The sequence below is a fragment of the Globicephala melas genome, chromosome 1 (assembly GCF_963455315.2).
Source record: "Globicephala melas chromosome 1, mGloMel1.2, whole genome shotgun sequence".
In the NCBI taxonomy this organism is placed as follows: Eukaryota; Metazoa; Chordata; class Mammalia; order Artiodactyla; family Delphinidae; genus Globicephala; species Globicephala melas.
Window position 1 is genome coordinate 56,218,972 of NC_083314.1, and position 16,318 is coordinate 56,235,289.

The 16,318-nt window shown below is 39.7% G+C and overlaps 1 protein-coding gene across 3 annotated transcripts in view; it reads left to right on the plus strand.

Annotated features, from left to right (window-relative positions):
• The window catches only part of TNFSF18 (TNF superfamily member 18), a 389,686-nt gene that overhangs the window by 228,620 nt on the left and 144,748 nt on the right, over positions 1 to 16,318 (plus strand). For 2 of the 3 annotated variants that reach the window (XM_060296286.1, XM_060296288.1), the window contains one exon: positions 10,052 to 10,265. The exons of the other annotated variant lie outside the window; for it this stretch is intronic. The gene's annotated coding sequence lies outside the window, so the exon portion shown is untranslated. The remainder of the gene's footprint in view (positions 1 to 10,051; positions 10,266 to 16,318) is intronic. 3 annotated transcript variants of the gene reach the window in all.

Here is a 16,318-nt window from a genome sequence, read left to right on the forward strand (position 1 = left end):
AGGGACCACGCATTCTCTCTCATCTGGGCCATTTGTTTATATGCTGTTCCCATCTGAAACACTCTCCCCTCAATTCCTACTTATACCTCTGACATCAGCTTAATTATTCCTTTCTCTAGAAAACTTTCTGTTCTTCTGCATGAAGGAAGGTGTGATGCTACAAGTGTCTTGAACTTCTATAACATACACTTTATTGTAAATTTTTGTTTAATAATCTATCTTGTCTGCTAGCCTATAAGCTCAGAGATGGCAGAGACCATACCCTGTTGTTCATAAATGTATCACACGGCTTGGCACATAGCAGAGGCAAAATAAAGCTAACTAATTAGTTAATTAAACAAAAGTCTTAAGTAGGGGCAAGTATTGTATAATCTTGTACCTTCCAAAGTCACTGAAAACATGTATACAGCATTTTCATCTCTACTAGCCTTTGCTTTTCTTATTGGCTTTAAAAGACAAAAATTGGGCTTCCCTGGTGGCGCAGTGGTTGAGAGTCTGCCTGCCGATGCAGGGGACACGGGTTCGTGCCCCGGTCCGGGAGGATCCCACATGCTGTGGAGCGGCTGGGCCCGTGAGCCATGGCCGCTGAGCCTGCACGTCCAGAGCGTGTGCTCTGCAACGGGAGAGGCCACAACAGTGAGAGGCCCGCGTACCGCAAAAACAAACAAAAAACCAAAAACAAACAAACAAACAAATTTAAAAATCTCAAACTCTGTCAGAGGTGTCTGTAACCTTGGGTCATCTCTACATGAAACTGTGAAATGGAGAAAAGATGAATTCAGTGATCCATGTTGTCAGGCGACTGAGGTTAAGATTAGATCCTTGAGTCAGCAGATTTGTGTTCTGGGACACATGAGGGCTGGCTTGGCTCCTGAGCAGATCAAACATATTGGGTGCCAGGAGTGGATCACTGAAAGGAGGAAGGAAGAGGAAGTTGCATTTCTTGAATGCCAAAAAATGATACTGGAGACATCATTTAATTATACTGTAGTCCAGTGAGGTAGCGATAATGGTCCTCATCTTAAGGGACAAGTAACAGGATCGGGGAAGCTTAAAAAGTGTTCAGTGACACACAGTATCACACACAGAGTGACAGAATTGGAGTTTGCAGCTGATTGATGCCAAAGCCCATTATTTTGTTCTGTACCCCCGTGGGGCCTTAGAAATCATCTGGTACCCTTCTCCTCCTCCAACACCCCTCCCTGCATTTTCAGATGTGAAAAAAGAGGTCCTCACAGGTGACTTGTGTTGTCCCATGTCATATGCTAGTTAACAGAAAAATTTGGGTTAGTACGTGGGTGCTCTGAATTCCACTACCTGCAACAGTTTTATGCTCCATAGTTACAAAATTAGATTATACGTTATCTAGTTACGGTCATAAAAACCAATTGATACTTTCTTTGTTTAAAGACATTTCTTAATGCCTTTCTTTCCAGCTCTTCTACCCCCTGTTTCACCACCACAGCCTGCAGTGTGCTCTCTATTTGGAAGTATCTGTTGCTTCATAGACAGCCTCAGAATGCACTTGTGGCTGGGAACTTCTGGGCACTCCATCTAGTAATATGAAAGAACTAAGGACCAGAAGCTGGATTTGAAGGCACTGCAAGGAAGGCATTTCTTACAGAGTAATCCACAGATAGAATTGATTCTCTAGGAAAGTGATAAGTCCTGACCATTGAGTTTGCTGAAGCTGAGACTGGGAAAGTCTTGGTAGGAATACTCAAAGTTGACACAAAAATAAATAGGGACTGGGGGATGGATATTTGTCAGATGATTGATTACATGGCTTGTAGTTAGTTTCTAACCTGAGCATAAATGGCTCTTCAGCAGAAAAATACAGGTTCCAACAAGCCATTCTGCATTTTATATAAATCCTTTTTCCTTCAAAGGGGCTTGAAAGTGCCAACAGGCAGCAGATGATTGCTCTGTGCCTCTTGCCCCATGGCTGTAGACTGTGCTATATTAGAGGAGGTCTAAAGTTACCCATCTCATTCTCCCTTTTCCTCCTAATCCAGGCTCTTCTTTCAGGATTGTATGAGATTCTAGTTCCTATGTCAAAATCTACTAGCCTCCCTCATCTGGGGAAATGGATGAGATACAAGTTCCTGGGAGGTAGAAGTTGCTCTTGAGCAGAAGGGATTGTGAGGATGGTCTGGGAAAGAGAATGTGGGTATGAGACAAATCATACATTCTCAGAAAGGACAGATAACGTTATAGAACAAGGTAAATTGGGTGAAAGGGTTGCAGAAGAAGGATCAACATAGAAAGTTCTGTGGCTAGGCCCTGGTGGGGATGGGCATGGGATGGGGACAGATGTATACATGCAGGAAGGGTGACTTACAGGGAGGGTGGTGATCAGTGTTCCATATCTGCATCAGGGAGCTGGCTAGCAGGCTCACAGACTTGCCATTGTTAAGTCAGTAATATGCATCAGAGTTTAGCAGGTTGATTTTGAATAAAGTTGTGAGGCTGAGTGGTCCTTTGTGGAGGGGTGGTGGTATGGTTGATGTATGGTGGCTGGATTTCAATGGAATATATCATAAGAAAAAGTTATTTCTAAACCTGGAATGATGTGATTCTCTGATTCTGAAAGTAGAAGTTAAAAAACATTAATAATACAGAGACCCTCTAATAGCTCCGTTCTGTAACACCTCATCCCTACTGATGTATTCATTCTGCATCCTTTTCAATAGTACGTTTTCTGGAAAAGATGGATTTTGCCACTAAATTATGAGTCTCGAAGCCTCAAGGGCTGGAGCACATTCTCACACACCCACACCTTATATCAATTATACTTTGAGAGTCCTTTCAACAGAAGATGCTTCTGCAGGCTTTCTCTCCAGCCCATTCTGGAAAAGTTTTCCTCACTTTTAACCAGAAGCCCTTGAAGCCACCTTTTTATAAATTGCTGTTTTCGATAAAGATGGAGTTTGTTTTTCTTAAGATATTTTGAGATTTTTATCCTCACAGCCTGTTCCACAGAAATCAATTAAATGCACCTTTGTTTGTTTTTCTAAATGACCTCATTTCAGGGTGTGAGTTTTTTAGTGCTTTTGCTTTTAATTTTTTAATTTTTTTTTTTTGGTTGTGGGGCATGTGGGATCTTAGTTCCCCAACCAGGGGTCGAACCTGCGGTCGCTGCATTGGAAGCCTGGAGTCTTAACCACTGGACCTCCAAGGAAGTCCCAGCACCTTTGTTTTCTGCCATGATAGAGACACACTTTGCGTGTCAGATGGACCTGATTTTAAGTTCTAGCTCCACTGCGTAGTGGCCATGTTTCCATCTCAGCATTGTTATACTTGCTCTTTCTTCACTCCAAATCTTTGCCTGGATCTCTCCTTCATATCATGTATGTCTCTGTTCACTCCCTAGCTTCCTACCCTGTTTAAGTTTCTTCCTAGTTCTTATAATACTTGATACATTATTTGTCTTGTTGATTTTTTTGAGTACTGTTTTATTGTCTATTCCTCCCCTAGAATGATACCTGCCATGGAGCACACGCTCACTAAATCCTTATTAAATGGATGAATAAAAGAGTGAATTAGTGACTTTGAGCAGCTGAGTAACTTTCCTCAGCCTCAGATTCTTTTTTCTCTTAATCAAGGGAAATTAAATATTCCTCAAAGGATTGCAGTAAAGGTTAGATGACATGCTTCAACACACCTAGCACAGTGCCTGTCACATCAAATGCATTCAGGACCATTTTTTCTTTCCCCAGTGATAGATGTTTCCTTTATAATGTTTATATAATGGATGCTTGAGACTCTATATCACTGAGAGATAATTAAGCTGGTATCTGATGATAATAAAGGACCAAAATCATTGGAAAAAAACCCCCAAAATCCCAGTGCTTTCAGTGGGTCATCTGTCAGCAGAAAGAAAAATAACTCAATGAAAATTGACAAGAATAATTTGCAAGACATGGCTGCTGGGAGAAAACTTAGTGGTCTTTGGTTTTTGGATTTCCTCCTGTTATGATTCAGGCAAGACTGGTACAAGGCTTCCCTGGTGGTGCAGTGGTTGAGAGTCCGCCTGCCAGTGCAGGGGACACGGGTTCGTGCCCCGGTCCGGGAAGATCCCACATGCCGCGAAGCGGCTGGGCTCATGAGCCATGGCCGCTGAGCCTGTGCATCCGGAGCCTGTGCTCTGCAATGGGAGAGGCCACAACAGTGAGAGGCCCGCGTACCGCAAAAAAAAAAAAAAAAAAAAAAAGACTGGTACAGGGAAGTTAGGTCATTTGTCAGGTAATTAGTAGCAGAGTTGGGACTGGAACGTAGATGCTTGAGACTTGGTTTGTGCTCTTGCCTCCTACACGTCACTTGCCTCCAAACATGAATTGGTTCGAACTGGTTTCAGAATTTAGAGACTCTACAGATGGAAAATGTTAATCATTGTAATTTCAGATTCTTGGTTGATTCCAGCTTTCTCTTTAGTTATAAACATGTCTTAACCTTTGTCATAATAGCCCCTTAATAAAAATAAAGATTTGGAAACATATTTTCTCTCTTACTAAATTAGGTGACCTCTTCAAAATGTTTGTAGGCCTAAAATTATTTTGTGGAAAACAGTTAATAAAGAAGACATATACACAACATTGTAAATCAACTATACTTTAACTTAAAAAAATAAAGAAGACATATAAAAATGAGGGGAACACATGCAAGATGAAACTAACAGAACATAATGCTGGAAATGCTTTAAAATCTAACTTAGTATCAAATCAGAGACTTATAGTCTGAAAGTGCCAATACCAATCAGTAAATGTGAAAAAATGAGGTAAAGCTATGAATAGGATCTGAAACTGTGGTAGAAAATAAGCTCAATAATAAAAAAGGTATAATTTAAAAATCTCATTTTCAATTTTTTAGACATGGATAATTTTCTATGAAATTTGACTTGTATAATAAAAGCTTTACAAGTTTAAATTAATTAGACATGCTTTATGCTAAATCAGCTTTACAGAAAGATTAAAAATAAAATGTATATTAGACACTCACATTTTCCATGCAGCTTATTCTGGGTAGAATCATAATAGATATCTTTTTCAAACCTAGTTCCTAAGAATGAGCTATTTTTTCTCTAATGGGCTTCTAATAACTTTGCTGGCTGAGGTTACATTTTGATAGGGTTTCTCCAAGAACAAGTTTAATTATTAATTTCCCCCTCACATCCCTTCCTCATCCCTTTAGTTTTCCCTTCTCTCTCACACCTGTCTCCTTCTCTCCCTCCCTCTCTTCCCTCCCTCCTTCCTCCTCTTTCTTCACATCCCCTCCTTCCCCCATGCCACTCTTCCCTCCCATTTCCATAATTATCTCATTGCCTTTCCTTGCCCCTCTCTCTTTTCTTTCATTGGCCCAAGTGAACTTGAAGAAATTATAGAAATAAGAAAGAGTCTCAATCTCTTGAAAAACTACATAGGTAAGCCTTTTAATTTAAAATATGCTATAATTTTTATTAGAGATGGAAGTGATCTCAGGTAAAAATTGTAGTATGTTACATGAATGGCCTTGGTTCTTCTGTGTAACTACATTCTTTGCTATGTGACTGTGAAGTTGTACTCCTTGAAAAGGTGGAGGTGTATTCCCCACCCTTTGACTTTGTTTTGGCCACGTGACTTGCTTTGGCCAGTAAAATGAGGCTGAGGTGATGGTATGCCACTTCCAAGTTTGGGACCTAAGAGGCCTTACATGTTTCTGTTTTGGCTTCTTGTACCTCAGTCATTACCAGAAGATAATGCCCAGACTCTTCTGTTGGTCCCAGAAAGAAAATGAGAGACATGTGGAACAGAACCACCCAACAAATTCAAGCCTCAGTCAGCTGACCTGCAGCTGACACACAAATGCCTGAGCTAAATAGATGCTTATTGTGATGTACCTCTGATGTTTGGTGGTTGTTTGTTATACAACATTATTGTAGCAATAGGAAATTGATACACTATCCAACTCAATGTCTTCCATTTTAAATATGGGGAGACTGAGGCCTAGAGGAATCTAGGGTTACAAATTGGTTAATGACAGATCTGGAACTAGGACTCAGAGCTCCAGGTAGTTGGATCAATGCTTGTCTAATAAATAGTGCCTTGCTGTGAAGTAAATTTGCAAACTCCTCAAGTTCTTAAAGTAATACCTTTTTACTAAACTTCTGTTATTGTCTCCTTATTTAACTAATTTGAATCTATCATTTCAGCAATCAGTTAGGTTAACTGTCAATTTATTATAAAGGACAGGAAGCAGAAAGCATTATTGTATTGTTAAGGCTTCTCAATCTTGCTGTGATGTGTGTGTGTGTGTGTGTGTGTGTGTGTGTGTGAGAGAGATAGAGTTAAGAAAACTTGTCATCATAGCTGTCATTAGCTGAGTAATTACTATAAATTATACTCCAGGAATTGTGGAAAGTATTTTTAATTTATTATCTCGTTTGGTTTATACCATGGATTAACAAACTATGGCCTAGGGCCGACTCCTGTCCACTGTTTTTGTAAATAAAGTTTTATGGGAACATAGTCATGTTCATTTTTTAATCTATTGCCTATGTTTACTTTTGCACTACAATGGCAGAGTTGAGTAGTTGTGGCAGAGACTGTGTGGCTTGCAAGGTTGAAAATATTTGCTATCTGGCCATTTACAGAAAAAGTCTATTGATATCTGGTCTTACAGCAGTAATTTTCAAGTGTGATCTGTGAGCCCAAGGTTCCTTAAGAGGTCTGTGAGGTCAGAGCTATTTTCATGACAATACTAAGACATTCTTGCCTTTGTCACTGTGTTGACATTTGAACTGATGACAGATAATTGCTGTCACTTTCGCATAAATTAAGGTACTGGTGCTACACTGTAATAGTCATTATATTCTTCAGGTACTAACAGTAAAAAAAAGAAAGCCAATTTTACTTTAGATGTCCTGATGAAGCAGCAAAAATTAATTTTATTAAACTTTGACTCTTTGAGTGTAAATCTTTTTATTATTCTAGGTGGTGAAATGGGACGTGTGCATGAAGTGCTTATGTTGCACACTGATGATGTTTGTCTCAAGGGAAAGCCCTGTGTGACAGAGTTGGGAGCTAAACTCGCTGTTTTTTTTTCATAGAACACAATTTTTACTTGAAAAAAGAAAAGACTAACAAAGAGTTGGTCTTTCTGATTTTTCAGGCTTGAGTATTCGGCAGACATTTTCTTAAAAGTGGAAGAAGTGTACCTGTTGTTTCAAGAACCACTGACAGTGTTTTTTGCCAATGATAAAATCAGGCATTCAAGTGAAAGTTAACTTTGGGAAAACTTGCATCTGCTACCTTGAGATTGACAGCTTTCTAATACTTGGAAGACTTTTATGATGAACTTAGTGGTGATATTAATGAATGTGATTTATTTATTTAGCCATAACATAAGGCAGTGGGTCCATGTTTGAAAAATCTGTGTAACTCAGTGAACCAATATTTTAAAATGACCCATGAATAAATAATGCTGCAAATTTACGCATGGGAAAAGATCTTTTCAAGATGTAAGATATTCCCATGGATCTTCATGTAACAGTGTAATATGTTCATTGATATGATTTTTGATTCTACATGACAACTAACCTTTAATAAACTATCACTTTTGAGTTTTGGTGTGTAATCAAATGACAATATCCACAATTATCTGAAAAGAATATTAAGATACTCCTCTTTTTTCTAACTGCCCATTTGTAGTTGGTTATATTTTCTTCATATACATCGACCAAAGCAGCGTGTCACAACAAATTGAGTGCAGCAGATATGTGAATCCACTTACTTTCCATTAAGCCAGACATTTAAAAAATAATAAGAATGTAAAGCTCTTCTCACTAATTTTTTTGAAAATAGAGTTTTTTTCATAAAAATTTGTTGTTTATATTAACATGTAATAGGGTTAATTTTTAAATGAATAAATAAATATTTTTTAAATTTTCAGTTTAAATTTTTGTGGTGGTAAATATCAATAGATGTACGACACATAAATAAAAGCTCCTAAGAATTTTCAATAATTTTTAAGAGTATAAAGAGGTGCTGAGATTTAAAAAGTTTGAGAATTGCTATGATATATGTATAACTATTATCCCTATTTTATAGATGATGAAGCTGGCTTAGAGATAGTAAGTTGCTCAAAGTCAAATAGCTTTCTGTAGAGCTGAGATTCAAACTCCAGCAGAATGACTCCGAAACTTACATTTATCGCCACTGAAAATGTCTTCTGGTATTTCTGGATTTAGAAAGCTCAGAAAACTCAGGACAGTTGTCTGTCCTCCCCCCTCCCCCCGCCCCCGGCCCCGGATATGCATACACAGACTTAGAACACGATTTTCTGTGCTCATTTTTTATTCTTTTCTTCCTGGTTTCTTCTCAGTTCTAAAGACATGGGCCAGTTTATCTGCAAAGCTGCATTTAATAGAGTTAGATAAAACAGTCCAGAGAAAGGAACTGTGGAGAGAGAATGACTTTAGATCTATCTGGGTAAGGTTTTCACTTGCTGCTAAAAAGGAAACAGAGAGAAAGCATAACTTGGGAGTCCAGGGAAGATTGGCTCAGTTAGCCAGGGTAGGTGGCAGGAAGATTGACCCAAGGACTGGATTTTGTCCTCATCCACATCTTAGCTCAGGAGTAGCCCAGAGATGGCACTTCTGCCTCCTGGTCCATGGAAGACATTGATAATTGGTCAAAACCCCCTTTCTCCTTGAGTTTAGAGATAGCCTCACTTTCCTTCCCAAGGCCAGGTCCTACACAGTCACTCCATATAGAAGATGTGGCATATATGATGAAACCTTATCACAATCCTAGCTTTATGTTATACCTGTGACTCCATCTCAAACACAGAGCCTATCAAGAGGTTTTGTATGACTCATTCCTAGTCCTAGAAAAACAATTCCTGGCAAGTCTGTGAAGTTTTCACTGGCTGCATTAATTAGGAAAGATTTGCATATTTTCTTCCTATACGTATGAAATTGAACCCTCCTTTGTCGTCTAAGCCTTGCAGACACAGAATGTGTAGTAGTTAATAGCATGGGCTCTGGCGTCAGATTATCTGGGTTTGATCTTCTAGTGGTATTGTGAGGATTAGATGACTTAATAAAATAAAACACATTTAACAGTACTCAGCTTATAGTAATGCTTAGTGAATATTAGCTATTATTATTACTACTATTACACTGTGGCAGAGACCTTATTTAGGAAAATGTTGATTGTTTAAAATTAGGATTGCAGACTTCCAGCTCTAGCAGCAAGAGGGTTAGGTATCCTGAATTATCCTCTGGTTGAAAACAACCGAAATAAATGAATGGAATATAAAGAATATTTAAAAAATACATCTCTGAGCAAGAAAGGAAGGAAGACATTCGCAGAGGTTGAAAACTAAGTGAAAGTGGGAACCTGGAGGGCAAATGAACATCAAAGCAGATTTCATTTGAGGTTATCTGACAAATCTTTGTGACCTTGAAGTTTTATTTTGATGTATACACAGGACTTAGAAGGCAAGAGATAAAGCCTAAGATTGGCCTAACTTGGGGGATCTCATAAGAGACCCATACACAAAGCTCAGTTTAAGGTTAAACTCCAAATGAATCTGCCGTGTGGAATGGGACAATAAGGAAACTTGTCTGGTTTGACCATGGTTTGAATGGAGGGAAAAAATGTCTCCTAAGAATTTATAGCCACAAGCCGGTCCTCTCTGGGGTTTGAGCATGAATGAGAAGTCTGAGTTGCAAAAAGAAATGGTGAGCAAATATGTGATTAATATGTGGTTAAATAAAAACATTGTATAAAACAACAACAGTAATAATAATGTCTAATTGGTTAGACAAATCAAAACAGGATAGAACCAAAATACTAGATAGCCATAGAATTTAAATTCAAGGAGTGATGGCTGACTAGGGTTGAAACACTGTAGGATACATGCAGTGTTTAAGAGGCAGCTAAAAATATTTATGAAATTTAGAGTTTGTTAAGTTTGCATGTTTAAAAAATCTAGATTAACCACAAAAAATATATATACAACAAGCTCCCCCTTTCTTAAATACCTTTTTTTTTTTTTTTTTTTTTTGCAGTACACGGGCCTCTCACTGCTGTGGCCTCTCCCATTGCAGATCACAGGCTCCGGACGCGCAGGCTCAGCGGCCATGGCTCACAGGCCCCGCCGCTCCGCGGCATGTGGGATCTTCCCAGACCGGGGCATGAACCGTGTCCCCTGCATCGGCAGGCGGACTCTCAACCACTGTGCCACCAGGGAAGCCCTTAAATACCTTTTGGAACTCTTCTCAGGTATGATACTTTGGCACTTAAGTAGCGTTATCCAAGTTCCTGCAGTTAGATCATAGGGAGAAGCAAAAGTTTTTACAACATAAAATATTCACCAGTGAATTGGCTAATAGTGAAATTAGTCCACACATAAATATCCTTCCCCATCTTATTCTAAGTCCATGGTTGTGAGCATTTGAATGCAAAGTAAACTGAGTGATGAGTAAAAGTGCAAATCTTGCAAGAGAGTCAGGATACTAAGAAGTCTGTAAAAGCACATTGGAGAATCACAAAGCTTTTGAAAAAGGAGGCTGTGGCAGATTCAGATCAGTTGACAATTGAAGAAGAGAAAATCAATAAAGATGATAACATGATTAGATGATGCAAAGAAGAATGATTTTGATACACAAGGATTAAGAGAGCCCTTGAGAAGACAGATAAATCTCTCTCAAATTGTATTAAATATGGAAAAAGCTAAGATGTGGGAAAAAGGACTCCAAAATACAGTGACTTAAGGAAGATAGAAGTCATGTCTCTCTATGAGGCCAATCAGGGATCCAGGCTTCTCCTTTCACCTTGTTGCTCTGCCTTCTAGGGAGTGATGCTCATTTGCATAGACAAAGCTAAATCATGTGGTATATCCTGTGTTTCAGTTCAAAGAAGAACAGAGAGAGGAAGCCTAAGGCAGGCAATTTCCTTTTAAGCAAGTGATATAGAATATATATTATATTTATCACTTACTCTCACATTCCATTGGGGAGAATCAAATCACATGATCACAACTGCTAGTGAAGCTGGGAAATGTAGTCTCTACCTGTATGACCAAGGGTCTAAGAATAAGAGGAGGGGCAACTAGTAATCTGCCCCACGAATATTTGTGCAAAATTGACTCTGTGATCATGCTCTGAAAAAGAAACATGATGTAATGGGTGATGTACTTATAATTAGGTATGATGAATTATGCCCCACCCAGATCAATACCTGATTCATTTCTTTAACTTAAGAAAGGCCATACATATCATTTTTACTCACATTTTGTAAGTCAGGTAAAGTAAACTTATTTTGAGGACTTAGTAGATTACTAGGTGCTTAATAGTCTTTGTTTTGTTCTTTTATTTTCCAGTAAAATGACGAGAAAATTCTTATTCCTCCTCCACATCTGTAGTTGGTATGAGCCTTCATGCACAATCTCTGTGTTCAAGAATTGTAACCCAAACTTCTATTTTTAAAAACCTCCACTTATTTTGGCCCAGGCATGACAACTTAATTTCAATTTGTAGTTCCTCTTTTTACTCAGATTGCACCTAAGTTCTAGGGGCTTACATAGCACACAGAAATTATTGGGGCTCTGTCTAACCTGGCATTTGCTGGGACAGCCATCATCCATCTGGGCCTCATTCATTCAAAAAACATGTAAAGCACCTACATGTGCCAGGCACTGAGAAACGCTTTAGTCCCTCCTCTTAGGGAACATATCATCCAGTGAATTTTGGTGCATTTTGAAAAAATCTGGCCCAAGAGCAAGGTCAAGCATGCACATGTGTTAGAGAAGTCAATTTAACAGATTGGTTCAAAGCGAGGAGGAAGAAATTAATGACCGAATGAAATTCTGGGGATTATTTATGTTTTTCATTTTTAATGCATTTGTTATTCCAGCACAGTCTATGAAAATTGAGAGTTGGTGATATTTAGAAGTCAGAAGAGACTTAGAGAGACGGAGGTGTGTGTGTGTGTGTGTGTGTGTGTGTGTGTGTGTGTGTGAAAGAGTGGCTTCTGTTTCTCCTGGGGAATTCCTCTTTCGATGTTGGGGTCGGGGAGGAAAAGTGCTACAAGCCTTCAGCCCTAATGCAGGAGGGTTTAACCACCTCTTACCATGTGACTGTAGCCTTCTAGTCACTGTGGGATATTAAAGGGACTGAGAGCCACAGTTCTGAAAGTTGCTTAGAGTCTCTATGCAGAGAAAAACTACAGCCAGGACAGGCAGGAAACAGAGCTGTATGAGTAAAACACTGTGACGGAAATAAAGTGTCACCGTGACAAAGGCTAATTTATAGATTGGCAGAGAGGAAGGGGAGATGGTTGTAAGACAGGAGAACAGTGTGGTCAATTAATTACAAAGGAGTGGTGAGGACCACGTGCGCAGGGGGTCTAGGTGGCAGGGAGGACAGGCCTGGCTGGAGCCAAGGACTGGGTGGGAAAGTTTGCTTCTGTGACCAACCTGTCTCTCCGTCTGCTTGTGCCATACAGCCCTGCAGGCCCACTCCCCCTCACTCTCAGTTTAATCCCATCACTCTGTACAGCTTCGTGAGTGAGAGCATTGGCTTTGCAGCCAGACGGACCTGAATTTTAGTTTTAGCTTCACTACTTACCCCCATGTGGCCCTTAACTTTACTGAACCTCCCATTTCCTTATTGCCCTGCAGGTTTTTGATGATTGTAATGTACCACCATATACAAAGTATCCAGTAGAGTTTTCAAAGTACTCAGTAAGAGTAGTTACTATGGCCATTACAGCCTGCCAGTGAGGTGATGAGTGCTGGAACCAGGGTGGTAGGATGGGGCAAAAAGGGATGAAGTGTTTTAACTTCAGACAGTCTTGAGTTCACATTCCAGCAACATCACTTCCTCTATAGTTCCCACTCTGCAAGGGATTACATGAGATCATGAATATAAAGTTGCTCCATAAGGGCACCAGCAGTGCCTTTTAAAAATGTCTGTTTCCAGAATCTGAAAAAGAATACACACACACACACACACATATGTACATATACATATATAAAAAACCGAATCACTTTTGCTGTATGCCTGAAACTAACACAACATTGTAAATCAACTATACTTCAATAAGAAGTTGTTTGTTTTGGAAAAAAAAATGAAAAAAAAAAAGTTTGTTTCCTTGCTCATCACTTATCCACTCTTTTTTTCTTTGTTCCCCAGCAGGCGGCTTCTAGTCTTCTAGTTATGTGTTTGTGCAAAGAGTAGGACAGTGGACATTGACTAGGGTCACGCCTTGGCTTGCCCTGGCGTTCTTGGTATGAGCTGTTGACCAGCATTACTTTGAGTAGTCTTCCTTTTCATTCACAAAGAATCCTGGTTTGGCAATAAATTACCCTAGTACTACCATCACCTTTCTGCCCACCAGTTTAGCATCCTAGCCATTATCCCAGGCTGCCCTTTCTGAGGAGGAAATCACCCGGGGGCTTTGGGCTGGGGCATATCCCTCCAGAGTTGCTGTGGAGTTGACAGGCATCCCCCTGAGGCAACCACCTCATTTGTGTCTTCTTTACTGTCTGGGGGTCCCCAGGAGTAACTGGCTGGCTGTCTGCTTTTAGCCACCACATATTCTTTCCCCTGGGGTTTCTCTCCTCCTGGAGCTCTTACTGAAACAAGATACAGCCACGCAATAGAGTTTCTACCCTCCCCTTTCATATTTGCTTCCAGTCAACACAGCTTTTATGGTCCCCTGGGTTTCTATGATATGTTTGGGAAAAGAAAGAAAAATAAAAACATACAAAAGGAAGTCACAACTGTTTATGACAGATTAGAAATGATCCTAACCTTCATAGGTATGCAAAAGTTGGCTTTTCTTACCCCTCCTCACTGATTCATCTCTTTCAGAAAACTTCTGAAATCCACCTTTGTCTGATCTTCCTGCCTCTCTTTTTTTATTCTTGGGACTTTAAGTAATGGTTCCCTGCTATTTTTTTTAGCAATTTTGGGGGGCACTTAGTGAGTACTCAATAAATATTCTTTTCTAGAGTAGTGGCAAGCCACAGAAGTAGACTGAAAAGGAACAAATTCCTGGCAGTTGTTTTTTTTAAGGCTCATTCCCACTGAGAAATCCTGGTCTAATCAGAATGAAACTACAGATAATGACATAATAATGTAAATGCTTATTAAAAGCTGCATGCTAGGTACTTTACGTGCATTACCTCACTGACATCTCACAGCAACCCTGCAGAGTTAGATACTAGATACAGTTACTATACTCTTTCCCTCATTTAATAATGAGAAAAACAAAGTCTTTGAAAGGTTAAGTGATTTGCCCAGTTACTCCAATAATTCTTCCATTATGACTGAAATGCTTGAGGTAAGCTGGGATTCAGACTTGGGCAGCCTGTCTCTAGAGCTCTTGCTTTTAACAGTTCTACTAGACCAACTCCCCAGACTGCAGGCACCAAAGACCCCACACCGGACGAGTAGCCAGGATCCAACCTGGAGGAAGCCTGCCTGGGGTGGGGTGGACCCTATACTTCTGAAAAAGAGAAGGCATGACGCATTAGCCATTTTCACATGTCTCTCTGTGGTCTTGCTTTTGCCCTGCTTCCTCTGATAGCTTTTCATACTAAAATTAATGATCGCGTCCTCATTTTACTTTTCAAAGTTATAGAAAGGGCACCATTTTGGTGACTGTTCAGTGGGTCGTTCCCCTACCCTACCCCCTGCCCTCAGTTGTCAGTGATTTTTCACTGCTGTTTATTTTGGCCATTGATGGAGAAGGGGTGGTATCACCAAAGGCATTCTGAAGTTAGGGTGTCCATTGGGATGGTGGACGAGGCTGCTGTTCAGGGAAGGAATTTTCCAGGCATTTAAACTAAGACCTCTCAATCTTGCTAATTTTGGACCAGTTCTTCCTGTGAGGTGAGCGTGGGGGAAATGCTCTTGAATACTCCTCACCTTTGGTTTTCCAGTATCAAGATCTCTACTGCCTGATTGTATCGTGTGTGTGGTTATTTTTTTTCACTGATGAAACTAACTTTCCCTGATTAAGGTTGGGACTTTTTCTCTTTGGTCATTTCAGACCCTTTCAGTGGAGTTTTTGTATCTTGTCTTTTGTCTCTGATGTTTCCTTTACTTAGTCAGGCTTTATTTCAGGTTTCAGTTAGTACATCTCCGCCCCCTTTCCTACCCGCCCCACCTAATTTTTAGATGTCAGAATATATCCATCACAGACGACCAAGTTGTCATTCTGGTACGTAGTCTTCATAATGAGTCGTAGCTAGTCTTGATAACTAGTCTTCAACTAGTGCCAAAGCTAAAGGACAATTGGATGGAGAAAATATACCTTCTAGATGGGTCCTTTTAGTTGGAGTAAACCTAAGATCATAAGGCGACAACAATATTCCTAGCTTTGAAAGTAACCAGCTGTAATATTAGTTAACATTTACCCAGCATTTATTATATGCTATGTCATGTACATTGCCTGTCTCGTCTCACTTAACCCTCACACACATCCTGAGCAGGAAACTTTCCATTTTCAAAAGGACAAAATCACAGCTCAGAGAAATTAAATGCCTTGTCAAAGGGTCACACAACTAGTAGATGGTGGTCCTGGGATTAGAATTCAGCAACCTTAACCTCTATACTGCTATGTAAAGGAAAACATCACATGGAGTGAGTTAGTCAAATGATCTTGGCCAAGTTACATAACCTCTCTGTGATTTAATTTCCTCATCTGTAAAATGGGGAAAATAAAATTACTCTTGGAGTCATTTTCAACACCTCTGTGATGTTTAAATGAGGAGCTGTCCAAAGCGGAGCTCTTGACTTGCAAACTGCCTCCCCTATCTGCTCCTCCTGTCTTCCTCTAACGCTCAGTTAATGACACCACTACACAGCTACTCAGCCACATTGCCCAGAAGTCACCTTTGATTCCGTGATTTCCTTCACCTGTCATATCTAATCCAGTAAACCTTATTGTTCTACCTCCAAAGTATAACCCACATCGGTCATTTGTCACCATCTCTACTGCCATGACCCTAGCAGTCAAGCCACTTCACATCATACCTAGACTACTGAGTCTTACTGTTTATATCAGTGTTAATAAACAAGTTTAAAAAGAAACAAACAAGTAATAAACCTTTCTCCCTTTTATTTATCTAAGCAGTAACTAAAAGACCCATGAAAAACATGATTTTTTTACTAACCTTGCAATAACAGAATCTCATATTTAACACATTATGAAGAAGCTTTAATATAATGTAAAAGTTAGAGGTGGGGGCAGCTAGGAAACATCAAAGGTAGTTTTTTGTATATTAGGGTAATTTTGTCCCTCGTAGAATTTTCTCCTTCTCTCCC